Source organism: Leptosomus discolor, unplaced genomic scaffold (assembly GCF_034619465.1).
Source record: "Leptosomus discolor isolate bLepDis1 unplaced genomic scaffold, bLepDis1.hap2 HAP2_SCAFFOLD_82, whole genome shotgun sequence".
In the NCBI taxonomy this organism is placed as follows: Eukaryota; Metazoa; Chordata; class Aves; order Leptosomiformes; family Leptosomidae; genus Leptosomus; species Leptosomus discolor.
Genome location: NW_028237936.1, coordinates 499714 through 511865, shown reverse-complemented (window position 1 = coordinate 511865; position 12152 = coordinate 499714).

Genomic DNA, 12152 nt, shown 5'->3' with positions numbered 1-12152 from the left:
GGAAAATCAATCCCGGATAATGTACAGGGTACTAACGGATAGGCACACCCTATGCCATCCCCCCCCCCCCCCCCCCAATACTTATAGTCACGCAAATTGGTGGGGTGAATTTCTGTTAGGCCATGATGCTGAATTTAAAGCAATCACTTAGACGTAAAATACAACTGTAACAGGCAGAAAATGTTCACCTCACTCTACAATGTTCCAGTAATTTAACCTTTGAAGGACAAGGAAGAGATAAATCACCACTGTTCCACCAAGTGAAAATCCAATGACCTATTTTCTGATGATACAAGGTAAGCACCAGACTGCAGTACTGTAATTCTTAAAGTTATCTTTTCAGGGAAACGGTCAGTATTTCTCCGCCCTCACTGAAGAGGGTATTTCAAGCAAGAGTTCATGCAGACAGCTGCAGTGCACAACCATCTGCATCAACAACTCAGCAGCCTTTTGCCACCTTACCCACTGTTTTCTATCACCTAAAACTGTTAGCTGTCCCGCCCTTTTCACCAGCAGGGCGGGACTGTAACGTTTCCTGACTGCAACAGATCCAAGACGTTCACAAAACGTACCTCCTCAGGGGACACCACATGGGTGACTCTGACAGGAAAGGGATCTCCTGGACCAGGTAGCGGTGGCAACAGGTACGAAGGCAAACCAGGAACGTCTTCTTCGAGTAGCTCCTAGACCAAGAGAGGTTTTGGTCAGGCATCATGTTTAGTAACAAAATGGAAACTAGCTTTGGGATGATTCCTGGCACAAAGGAGTTATCTGAGAATGTAACCAGCATGTCTTTGACGAAAAAGATATTAATCAACATTTCCAACAAAAACTTAAGCTAAAAGATAACAGAAGAGAACTAGTTAATTAACACTTTTAAAATAGAAAGCATCTATCTTTGAAATGGTCCTAACACACTGACTTGCTAACTTGGCTGCTGTTAATTCAAAAGTGCACTGAATATGGCATTCCCTTTAAAGAGAGAAAATATTTAGAAAGAAAAACGAAGATAACAGTAATTTACCTGCACGGATTAACCCGAATGCCGTGCCCAAGGCTACTGCAGTTTGCCAGAGCAAGCTATCCCTTACGAGAAAGGCAAAGGATAATTTGACTCCTTAGCCGCCAGCATCATCCCATGTTCAAAACAGATCACAGACTTTGCAGGGTACAGATACCCATTGTCTGGGCAGCACAGCACGCTCCGGTCTGTCGTCTTCTAGACCCTCATATTGTACAGGTTCAGCTCTACGTGCCGTGCGCTCACTTGGCTCAGGACAAAATCAACCTTGGCACATTCCATTATGCCTTTAAAGTAAGGATGGATAGCACATAGCTCAGCTGGACCATAGCTCCGGGGTACAGCTCCTGTCCTCTCTCGTACTTTAATGTCATATGTAACAAAACGCACAATTTCTCTGAAATAATTTATTTTTCAAACATCTACTTCTGCCCAAAACAAAAAGTGGAAGCAATCAGATACCGATAACTGCAAAATAAAACAGCTTAAAAAACCCAACAAACCCATCTTGATAAATACCGGTAAAGAAAGGACATTTAACTAGATCACAGACACACACAAAGTGCCAGATTTCTGCCAAACCACCAGGAATATTGTGACGGGCCACCTGACTGCACCTGGCTCTGAAGATTCCTCTGAAATTCCTGCTTGTTCCCAACAGAGCACTGCACATCGCCCAGCCGGGCACCTTGGTCACCTCTCGTGCGCGTCTTTGAAAGAAAAACTGCCCTCGCAGCTCTGCTGTTGTGTTACCAGCCCTTCCTCGCTGCCAGCAGGGTGCTTACTGCCAGATCTGCCACACCGGGGCATGGACAGCCCAGTTGCAAACACTGACCCTAAAAAGGTGTCCTGCCAAGACCTCTCAAGGAGCTACCCGTTTCAAACGGCTGTCCCTCTGCCTTTCCGCCTTTGTGCCTGTTCTTGAAACACCTGAAAAGGCCTCACATTCCTTAATGCATCTTTGAAGCCACAGCCAAACCCCTGAATGTTTAATAGATAATTCACACATCACCTAACACTGCACACTTAATAAGGCAACACAGGAGCGCTTTTCAGCACGAGGAATTCAATCCAAAGAAAGCAAAGGGCAGGCTGCAGGGCAGCGTGTCACCTCGTACCTCCTTCACCACACGCAAAGCTTTGGCCATGTGCAGCCTACATGAGCCCAGCCAGTAGGCTGAGGCATTAAAGACGTCTTTAGGGTGAGGAAGATCGAAGTGACAGTCCGGCAAGTCTCAGATTCTGTACTTCCCCGACACGGACAGGGTACCGTAGACTTCCCTCTCCTGTTGACAAAAGGGAAGCAGAAAGGGCTTTCTACCCAGGTGTTTGCAGAACGCCTTTCCACTGGACTTGTTGCGAACATCAGCCACAGAACAGGTCTTCTTGGTGTCACAGATGGCGGGACCCACGACCCACACAGCTGGCCTTCAGCATACGGCCACAGTCACGTGACAGCCCCGTCCTTCATCCAGGCCTGGCCTGATAAATTTCTAACAAGGAAACAACAGCTCAGGGGATCGGGCAGGTCTTTCAGTCGTACAGATCACCGGTTCCAGAGGGAATTAACTGCCTGTGTAAAAGTGGGGAACAGGGACAGGAGGAATAAGCCTTCCTGCAAGCCGCAGGGCCCAACCACCTCACAGTCCCAGGGCTGGGATCTGCAACGCTGCCGGCAGTGCTGCAACACCAACTGCAGCATCTGCTCTCCTACCATGGAAGCCCATGTGGAATCAGAGGAGAAGGAACCAGCCCTTCGCACGCTGCTGCTTCTGCCTAAAGGGTTCTCCCTCTGCCTGAGGAGACGCTGGTCCCTCCTAGAACGGCTGGTGGCTGAACAGCTCCTGGTGAGGCTGGAAGCGCTCAGACGACTACAAGTCAGTCCCATCGCAAACGGCTGTGCGTCAAGTCTGTTCAGCACGGCCTTGGCTGTCATTCAGAAGGCAGGGGCTCACTGAATGAACGTGCCCAGGGTGTCAACAGCAGTTTGAAGCGCAGCTCTCCTCCGACCCGAGCTGACGGACTGTTCCAAAAGCCAGCATTGCCATTTCCAGGGGCAGATTACAAGGGACCAGGCTGGCCAAGGGCTCGCTCAGATCATGAGCTTAAAACCTGCAGACCTCAAGTACCTCCCTACGGAGGGGCTGACAGGCAGCGCGGTTAAATACAAAAACAGGCCGTAGGAGGAACTGGGGACTTATTTTGGCTCAGACGCTTGGAAAGGGTTTGTTGTCAACTGCTGTAGAAAAAGTAATTCTAGAAATGACGGTTAGTTAAACCTCAGCTCAGAACAAAGAGATTAAAAACTCGTCTGTCAAATGAAGCAAGGTCACAGTCCCCCAGGCCTGAATCTAGGAGCACAAGGCAGCACCTGCACCTACGCGTATGCACACGAAGACACGTTCACGTGCACACGTTCACCCAGAACGAGACTCGCTGCCGTGAGCTCACCACGCCCGGGGTTCTGGGGTGCTCTCCAACACCCTACTGCCTGCCAGGGAATCTCCTGGCTAATGACTAAGCTGGGATGGTGCTACGGTAACAAAGACCAGCTCCTGAACTCGCCTGTCAGCTCAGCAGAAGCGCATCTCGCAGACAGGAACACACTCTGAAGCAAGACACCGGTGTAGCGGGCTCTGCATAAGCAGCTCATTACCACTGTTAACAGCACGACAACACTCCCAGAACAGACCACAGTCCTTACCAGGTTACCTACCCGAAAACACGCATGTGAAGCAAGGAAGTAAAGTTACTATAAAATAATAACATGGGTAATGGCTGTACTTTACATAGTAACGGTATCCTTCAGCCAACGCAGCGTAGCAGCTGGCTTGTGAGGACGGAGGGCTGCTGAGCCTCTCTGCAGCTAAACCCAGAGCTGATCGCGGCTGAACATTCTCAGAGCTGCAGGCTTCCCCCTTCTGCTGTTCCCGAGGCTCTGCTCCCGGAACCAGCTCGAGCTCTGGACGCCTTGCCCTTTTCTGGTCCACAAATGAACACCTCCAACACTCATTTTCTTACACATTCTTCTGAACCGCTTATTTCTGGATCGGGTCTGCTTAACGCTACATGCCTTGCGGAGAGCATTCCTGGCTTTCCGAACGCTCCTTGCTTACAACCGCCTTACGCAGCTTGGGGGCTGTTTTCCAAATTTCATTTTTGTTCTAAGGGTACAATCCCATTTCAAGACAGTTTGCAGAAAGTCGCGTGTCACGTGCTGACTTTACCAAAACGCAACAAGAGACTGATTCACCATTGGGGTTTCACCGTTACTCAGTTCTAACGCACGCTGAGAGATTCTTCTAACTGCATCACTGCCATGCACGCCACGATTACATCAGCAGTGACAGCAGCGTCCTCTGAAGGGGAAAACGATCCTCTGAAGCAGAGACGAGCAACTGAGCAGTCTTTTTAATGTCAGAGGGACAGCAGCAAGAGACACACCTACACACACAAAAAAGCTCACCAGCTTTGTTATGTCCTGACCCTCTTCAGCAACACAGAACTTCTGACTGCTGTACTCCTTCACCTATTATTCCTGATGCAAGTTAAAAGGAAATTAAAGCAAGATAACAGAAAGTAAGCCTCATTCCACACCCGTGAATACATTAAGCTACCTGAACATGGATTTCAACCTCCTCATGTGTAAGTAGTTCTTGAAGGCAATCCACTGCACCTTGCTGCCAAAAACTGCCGATCTGTTGGGTGAAAGCAAGAAAATCACCACACATTAAGACGCTGACACTAAGCCCCACACCATCCTCAACACAGGGGCATGAAAATAGGCGACTATCATTGAAAAACTTGGTTGAAAACACCCATCACTGGTTTGAGTTGTCTACAACAGTTTAAACGTTACCTGCTCTTTGGGACACTAAAACTTTCCGTGTGACAAAGCCCACCCGCCAGTTCAGACGTTGAAGTGGCTTAGAAAGAGACGCTGCTTGCCAAGGCTGACCTTTACCCCAGGCATAACAAGGTCTGTGTGCACAATCACCCAAAGCAGAACCCAAAGACACAGAATTACACTCGGAGATAACAGACAACAGGAAACACAGGACACTTTAAAGACTTCTGTGTTTCCCTGCAATATCTGTCTGCGTCCCAACCCACAGGCCGATAAGCCTGTCTGTCTGAATCTATCCGTTGAACTGCTCCCAGCAATAAAAAGGTTTTCTTTAAGAACAAGTTCAAAAGTGAGCCAGTCGTTTCAGTAATTCACTTTACTAAATGCACCATTCAAATGGGACTAAGGTGTGATGACACCCGAGAACGTTGTTTACATACCAATTACCGACTAACAAAACCCCTAAACCACTCACTCCCATGAGCTGAGCAGCGGTAACAGAGGGTTTCCCTCACAGCTACCTGCAGAATGACAGAAACGCTTTTGCAGGACTTGAAGACTGACAATTTTCTGGCTATTTTGCATTAAGAAATCCAGGCCCCCCTTCTTCTCGCTGCTACTGCAAAACAAACTACCACTCCTGAGTATCATCCTGCCAACTACCGCAGCGTCCCCTCTCACAAAGATTTAATTCCAAGGACAGCTGCTTCTGAAGCACGGTCACTTCATAAAGTAATCCAGCAGCTCCTGGTAAAAGCCTGCCTTGCTGAAACCATCCTCCAGCTGTTCTCCCCATCCTCGCAGGCAAGAAAACACGCCAGCAACTAGCCTCAACCTTGGTGGGACTCAACAGCGTACCAGTTTGAGTAACTACCAGCTAAAACCTCTTCCAAGTCACTGTTGCTCACCGGTACTGTCTTGTGCAGCTCACAGGGTATGCAAAACGCAGGAACACCAGCATACAGCGCGGCTGGATACAGAAGACACGGAATAACCCTCTCCATGTAACCATGGTCTATGTACTGTACCTATAGGAAAAGAAAAGCTTTCCTGAAATAATTCAGTCAAGTTTACTCAGAGAACGCGTTCATTGACAGCATTCACTTCTCTGGGGGAAAAAATAACGGTCTGCTGAGAGCAGGTGATGTGATGAGGTGGAAATGAAGGAAAGGATTAAAAAACCGCTATGGCAGGTCAGAAGTTCACTTTCCAAACTTGTCTTGCAAGAGACCCCACGTGTTGTGCAATAACCCACAGCAGTTTAGAAGTGAAAGACATAAAGAATGCGTGAACCAGGCTGGAGTCAGACTTGCAAATCTACGTTGAAAGAGCGCAAGCAGACTCAAGAGTTTAGGTAGGATTAACTGCTCATTCGAAAAAGGAGCTCTGTACCTGTGCAGCAGAAAGCATTCAAAACACACAGCCAGCCCCGACTCTCTGGGTGGGGGGAAGCTAAACCCAAGTATTTTCAAAGCGTTCCACACATGGTAACACCAACAGCAAAAGAAGAAAAAACCTGCAAGGGATTACTTACAGGGGATCAAGGGGAGCTTTTTACTTAAGAACATTTATCATCACCAGGAAAACTACGGGAAAGATCGTGACAACTGAAATAGGTACGTAGAATGCATCTTTAACAGAAACGTTAACATCCGGACAGTTACCACACTTTTAAGCAGAATGAGCATCTGGAAAGTCAGGTCAGCTGAATGAAAAAAAGGTGTGATCATAAACTGATGGCAGACGACTGGATTATTTGCCTTTTTTTTTTTTTTTTTAACATACACGTGCGCCTGTTCATACGCACATGCCCCCTCCCCCCATATAATCAAACTTACCTGGAGATAGGCACTGCTGAGTCCTACAACTCTACCTCGATACCACATGGCATCTGGTCCTCTTACAACACAAGCTTCTCCCTTTGCCCAGCAGTAGGGTTGCAGAAGACCAAGGCACTGGAAGTTACTTTGTATGTCAGTCATCAGTTGGTTTAGTGCCGTTTCTGGGGGTGGGGGGAGGAATAAAAAAAATCAATTCAAAATAGTCTATAACATAGTAGTGCAAATGATTTCAGTCACCAAACCCCAGCAGATTCAGGTGAAGACCTGTATAAACAGAAACCACACATGCTGCTCCAAAGAATATTTTCCAACACTGACACAATCTGTATGTTCGACGTCCAGCATATGCAAACATGCTACTGCTCAAAACAAAAAGCAAACTGCATTCTAATTGGGAAGCCATTAGTATTTCTGGACTCTCATCTCAGAGAAGGAGGGTCTGTAAATTTTGCAATCGACACCTTGACAGCACTAGTACAAGAGCCTCTCCATGAGCAATGCAACAGATTGCCAGAGACAGCAGCAGGACACCATGAACCACCACCAAACACACGTCCAGACGACCCTCTGGAAACCGTGAAACTGGGTACTGAGCTCACGCAGAAAGGGGAAAGTCCAGCAGTAGCTGAGAACCAGGCTAACTCCCAAGCATCTTTAGGCCTGCACCTTCCTCAACAGCGGCAAAACGTACCACCAGCTCCGCGTTCCAAAGCCAAGCACTCGTGGCTGCACCCCAGACTGCCCAGAGAAACACTGTCAAACACATTTGACATTTTTGTCTGCTGCCTGAGCAGCAGTTGCTGATCCTGGGAAGGGAATGCCAGGCCTGTGAGGTCATTGTGCCCCGGACAGAGCAAGGACGAGAGCTGAGCAACTTGTTCATCTGGCAGAAAACAGCAAAAGGATAAGAGATGCTGGTATCTGCTTCTCCCTTCTAGAAACCTTGTGGGGGGAGATAACAGCCAAAGGAGGGAGCCTTGCCGGAGGCAAGAGGGCTCTGTTTTGTCTCACGAGTGCTGTGCTGTTCTCCGGTGCCAGGGACGAGCCTGAGAACCGTAATCAAGAAGGATCGATCAGCATCGATGGAGCCAAGAAGAGGCGGAGATACAGAGGAGGAGCAAGGGCTGCTGCTGGGCATAAAAAAGGGCTCCTCAGCACCCGAACTTTGGAAGCTCCCCCCACCAAGGGTCATGACGATCATTAGGACCGGCAGGATGCTGTCTGGACCTGGGACCATAGGGACGCCTTGGACCCGTGGTGGTAGCTATCCATCTCTGTCCTCTTTTCACTTTACTTTCTCCTTTCCTTTCACCCTCTTTCCCTATCGCACACTACTTTATGGGCAAACAATAAAGTATGCTGGTGACTGGCTAATTATTTGAAAGAGCTCCAGGCCATGTTTATTACTTCCTTACCAAGCAGCCAGCAGACACCTCATATAAAACGAGAACAACAGAAAGCAGGTCAGGGAGTTTCATCTCCCGAACCAGGACTCTTTGTCTAGGAAAACATTCTGCTCTACAGGCACAGGAAGAATGAAGTGTTACACACAGATAATTACTGTTTGATCCCCAAACTGCACAAGTAAAACACAGTTGAATTATTGATGAAATGAGCCTTCAGGGTACATGAAAGCATAAAGCGTAAATATTGCCTGAACTGCCAGAAGTTCAGCTGTCTGAGAAATACCAAAAAACATGGGGAAATGGGAGACTGAACCTCCCCCCCTTCTGTCTGCTCGTAATGCAGCAAAAGAGAAACCACAAGATCAAGTTGAAGTTCAGCTGCTCGGCCAACAGGAAGGGAAAGTGCCTGTCACAGAGCCCTGATAGCGTCACCTTGACAAAAGCTCCTCCACTGGGTGACACTGGGGTATCATCTCTAATCTGGTACAGTCAGTCAAGAAGGGCTCTGAGAGACGCACGGCCAGATTGGAATGCATCCTGTCTGATAGAGAGGAAAATGAAATATGAAGACAACTCATTCATTTACAGCCCGAGCAAGGAAACCCACCAACTCACATTAAATGCTGGTAACACTACCAAGGATACAGTCACAATTATAATCTCAGCTATAAACAAACATACTGTCATTCAAAATTTCTTAGCTACGTACAATTACAAATAACATGTTATAATGACCCATGAGATTTCCAATCAACAGAATCGCTGTTAAGCTCCATCAGAGAGGCCACACAGAGTAACTCATTGTATCTTTCCATTTTGCATAGTTAAGACCAGAATGAACTACAACTGTTAAAAGAGAACAACAATCATTTATTAACATACAGCCGAATAATACCAGTCCAGTTTGGAAAACAGGGAGTACATTTATGTGACATTCTAAGTTATTCTGAAGCAATAGGAAAAACCGGCCTCACCACAAGAATGGGACAGCTGTACACACATGGACATACAGAGTCGATTTTTTTTTTAACAGAACAGAGTCTAATTCTGTGTTTAATTAAAAATACCTATTGATGTGCATAGGTATATGTGTGTGCATGCACACCCCCACAGGGTAGACTTTTATCATCTCTATTGTGTAGCAGAAAATGGTGCTATTCACACCTGCCCCTGGTTTCCAATGACACCCAAGGGTTCTCAGTACCTCTGAAAAGATGCTAAAGTCTCCAGGGAATTCAAGTTTGTGAGAAAAGATGAACCACTTACTTCCCTAAGCTTTCAACCTGTCCCAGGCAGGCTGAAAACCAGTAGCTGTGTGCTATCCCAGCGGAGGGCTCTAACGGCTGGAAGGCTCACACAAGAACAGCACTGCCGCAGGAGCGGGATTCTGGCTCCGGTACTGAGGGAGCACGTTGCAGGGCTTTCCCTTGAGCTCGCTGCTGGATGCTGGGTGTCCCAGGAACACAATCCGTTGGCTTTGCAATACGCAGCACCAGGGACTCCACACGATACTGCACAACAGGTTGGATACAGTCACTGTAATTTCAGAAATGCAGAGTAAACACGGCTGTATCCAACTGTGCGAGTACACACTCACATTTCCTGAATTTAAAGCACGGACAACCAGTTTTCCAAAATAAACAGCCATACTCTCGCTTTTACGGTACATTTTCTATCACATACAGTGAAACTTTTCCATGTGTTTCCTCATCATTTAGCCCTAATAACTGAAAATCAAGTACTTCTAATTTTTACCTATGGAAAAATAAACACCCAACAGGCTGCAACAACATGTGCGGATGGCCATGCTGCAGTCAGGGAACAAGTGTTTACTAAACTGTAGTTTTGTTGGACTTGCAGAACACTGAAGAAAACACAGTATAACATGCAGCTGGTGAGCATTTTCCCGGTCATCATTCCAGGAATGAGGCACTGCATTATTATTTCAACATCTGGGAAAACAGAGAAATGACACGGGAGCTGTGTCAGCTGGTAATTGTGCCTCCAAGCTTTTAACCGTGAGGAGTAACTAGAACGTGCTTTGCAGCAAGAAAACTAAGGGAAGAATCCAAGTTAGCCCAGTCCAAAAGTCTGCTGCTTTGCTCTGGGTATCGTGCTTTCTGCCTGAGGATGCCACAAGTAGTACAGGAAGCATAAAACCCCAAAAGTTTAAGAACTGTCACCTTGTTCGAGACATCACAAAATGCTGCATGTGGAGGTAGCAACATGAGAAAAACCAGCCCTATTTATTTATTACTCAATGCTTTAGTAAGGCTTTAAAAGCACTGATAGCCAGGTATTCACTGTGTCCACTCACAATAAAAAACAAAGTAGCTGAAAATTACACACATGGGTGGCAAAGGACTGAAAATCCCAAAATATCAAAGAACAGCCCCATGTAATCCTGATTCTGTTCTTTGTAAGCAACTCAATCACTGCTCAAAAGCCCTCTGCCTGACGCACTACACATTCAAGTATTGTACTGAATGGCTTCGGTCTAATTTCTTTAACTCTGACGTTATCAATGAACTCAGAGAACCAACAGCTTTAACCAGACCCTGCTACCTCACAAACAGGTTGGGGTTTGAAAGTGTAGCTCTGCAGCAGCATGAGCTGCTGCTGCTGCCTTGCACTAAGTTGTGTCCAGTGCTGAGCTCAGGTGTGTGATGAGGTGCTCAGGGACTGGATCTGGCAAGAGCGAGGGGTTTGGGTTGGTTTTGTTTTCTTTTTTCTAGTGTTCAGCAAGTTCTTCAGTCATCTGACTAATAATCCCTAGGTCTATGACCATCTCCCTCTTAGATTTGTTTAGTCTACTATGGAATATTCAAGATAGCTTAATAAAATAAAAGAAAAAAAACCTTTAAAAAAGGTCTTGTAAAACTTTCAACACTGAGGAAGAGCTGAAAACTTGGTTTTAGTTTTGATTCCATTAATTTCTACTACGTGGAAATGACTCAGGTATTCCTTCTTGTCATCGAAGACAACAGAATGAGTTAAAAAATTTCAACAAAACAAGGAACAAAATCTGAAATACAAACTAGTTGGATAAATCTGTTTTAATGCAGGTTTATTAAATGCAATTCTTCTGTCACAGAACAGATTGACAGAACAGTCGAGGTTGGAAGGAGCTTCTGGAGACCATCTAGTCCAACCTCCCTGCTCAAAGCCTATGACCTCGTCTAGTCTTTCAGTTGGCTTTGGATTTTTTCAATTTGACTCCAGTTTCTACACAAAGGTATGTTTCACAAATTCATTTTCACAAACGTATGATTTTTGTGTATAGGAACTGATGTGTTTTGCTAACCCGTTGGAGCACGGGTGGAAGGAGCCATCCCCCGTGCTGCCCGGCACCGTAATACAGAATCCCTGCTTAATAACACTGAGTTGTCAGTGAGTTTTCTTTGAGTCAGTTACAGCACTGCTTCAGCAAATGCTTCCCAGGCTCTGGAGGTGAAGTGGCCTCACGAAAAACTCAGTTTGGGTAAACATCAAGATTTTAACTATGCAGAGGCAAATTAAGCCTCAAAACACACATTTAAAGAGATACACAGACGCACAAGTCAGCAGAGCGTGTGATTCTGTGATTTTTCTGAACACAAATGGCACTAAACCCAGGACTAAAACTTTCTTAAAACATATACTTAAACCAAAAAATGGCCCAAGTTTCAGATGTTCAAATGCCTACAACTTCTACAGCCTAAACTTAAGAACGTAATAGGTGTAGAACAAGGCTTGAATTTTCCAAATTTGCCAGAAGTAGGGAGGTACTGAGAAGCTACTATAAGCTGTCTTAAAACAATAATTTTTACCATAGTGAAAAAAACCCCACTGAAACGCAAAATCCAAACCAGTTTGGGTTTTTGGGGTTGGTTTTTTTTTTTTTTTTTTGTTGGTTGTTTTTGGTTGTGGATTTTGGGTTTGGTTCATTTGTTGGCTGCATTTTTAAATGACAATCAAGTTGAGGACATCAATACCAAGTACAAAAAAAACCCCGCAAACCACTCCCTCTCCCCACTCCCTCTCCCGTAAGTAGGATG